This window comes from Bison bison, unplaced genomic scaffold (genome assembly GCF_000754665.1).
Source record: "Bison bison bison isolate TAMUID 2011002044 unplaced genomic scaffold, Bison_UMD1.0 scf7180017864527, whole genome shotgun sequence".
NCBI lineage: Eukaryota > Metazoa > Chordata > Mammalia > Artiodactyla > Bovidae > Bison > Bison bison.
Genome location: NW_011495078.1, coordinates 14,386,389 through 14,388,565, shown reverse-complemented (window position 1 = coordinate 14,388,565; position 2,177 = coordinate 14,386,389). Strand labels below are relative to the sequence as shown.

Sequence of the window (2,177 nt, the reverse complement as noted above, 5' to 3'; positions counted from 1 at the left end):
GCTGGGTCACATGGTAACTCTGTTTAACATTTTGATGTTTAACTGTTTTCTAAAGTTCCTGCACCATTTTACATTCCATATAGCAATCTGTGAGTGCTCCCATTTCTCCATACACTCACCAGCTTTTGCTAATGTTCATCTTGATTATAACCATCCTAGTGAGTATGAAGTTGTCATTGATTTGCATTTCCCTAGTGGCTAATGAGGGCGATGTTTGGATATCATCACCAACCCAATGGACATGAATTTGAGCAAATTCCAGGAGGTAGTGAAGGACAGGGAAGCCCAGCGTGATGCATCCATGGGGCTGCAGAGTCAGACATGACTTAGTGACTGAACAACAACAGCTAATTATGTGGAACATCTTTTCACGTATGTCTTGGCCATTTTCCCCCCCCATTTTTCTTCTTTTATTAGGATTTTTTGAAGAAGATGGCGGCGCCCGGCAACCGGTGAGGAGAGAGGACACGGGGCTCCCAGGGCGTGGCTGAACTCTTGAGTGATGGCCGCATCCCCGCACACTCTCTCCTCACACTTCCTGACAGGCTGGGGAGGAGGATGCATCTGGTATCTAGAAAGAAGAGCCACGCGGGAGTCACCTCATAGGTTCCTGCATCTTCTCAGGAACGTCAATCAGCAGTGGGTCACATTTCAACACTTCAACTTCCTCCGGCACATGTATGTCACACAACTAAACAGAAGCCTCAAGCAGCAAATAAAACCGAAGCCAGAACCAGCAGAATCTCCGTTCCTTGAAAAAACTTCTTTGGATGAGGCCAAAGCCAAAATATGCGAGATGAGACCTCTTGTACCCTCCAGCCTGTCTCTGTCCAGAAGCCAAGTGAAAAACCATTGATAGAACTAGAACCCACCTCAGTAATTGAGGGCTCCATAGCTCTGGAGAAAGAGACGAAAGAAGAGAAGCAGTGGAAACAGATTAAGCTCCGTGCGGATGATTTGCCAGGAATTCTGGCCCGGCTGTCCCCTCACAGCCTGGTCGTCAGCACCACCTCGGCCAGCTTCACCCTGGCTCCAGCGCCTTTTGACTGGTCCTGCTTTCTGCTTACCTTTGTTGGAACAGGCCTGGCTTCCTGTGCTGCCAACTCCATCAATCAGAACACCCAAGAGGAGTTGGCATGGTTTTTAAAACAGGAATTGAAGTTACCAGCAGGAAAACAGCTTGGCCAAGTGGATGCATGTGCTGGTAGTCTGCAAAGCATGAGCCTTTTCATTCGGGAACATCTAGAATCAGTGTGCTTTTACCATGTGTTATCAGCTGCTTGGAGAAGGGTCAATGCATTTCAAATAAAGTTAATTTTCTGTTCCGATTTTACATCAAAACAGCGCTACAGGAGGTTCAAGCAGCTCTACCCCGCCCCCACCCACCACGCCCTCCTGTAAACCACAAGCCGTCTCTTCCTATTGCACCCTCCCGTGTTCCCCAGCGAAGAGACTGATGACGGTTTCACAATGAACACGTTTTTAATGACGATTTGAATAAAAAGCAGTATAAAGTAAAAAAAAAAAAAAGAATTCATTTCTTTTTTTTGTCTTGGCCATTTTTATATCTTGTTTGGAAAAGATGTCTATTCAGTTCCTTTGCACATTAAAAAATTGGGCTGTCTTTTTATTTTTGAGTTCTAAGACGGTACTTTATATATTCTGGGTAAGGAGGTCCCTTACAAACATGATTTGCAATTTATACTTCAATTTTAGCATTGTCTTCATTTTCTGATGGTGTCTTTTTTTTTTTTTTTAGAGAAATTATATTTATTAATTTATTTTTGGCTGTGCTGGGTCTTCATTGCTTTGCTTGGGCTTTCTCTAGTTGCGGTGGGTGGGGGCTACTCTCTAGTTGTGGGGTGTGGGCTTCTCATGTTGGTTCAGTTCAGTTCGGTTGCTCAGTCGTGTCCGACTCTTTGTGACCCCCATGGACTGCAGCACACCAGGCTTCCCTGTCAATCACCAACTCCCAGAGATTACTCAAACACATGTCCATTGAGTCCGTGATGCCATCCAACCATCTCATCTTCTGTTGTCCCCTTCTCCTCCCACCTTCAATCTTTCCCAGCATCAGGGTCTTTTCAAATGAATCAGTTCTTTGTATCAGGTGGCCAAAGTATTGGAGTTTCAGTCTCAGCATCAGTCCTTCCAATGAATATTCAGGACTGATTTCC

The 2,177-nt window shown here is 45.2% G+C and overlaps 1 pseudogene; it reads left to right on the top strand.

Annotated features, from left to right (window-relative positions):
• The first annotated feature begins 502 nt into the window (after positions 1-502).
• LOC104982224 overlaps positions 503-2,177 on the top strand; it is a 9,997-nt pseudogene continuing 8,322 nt past the window's right edge.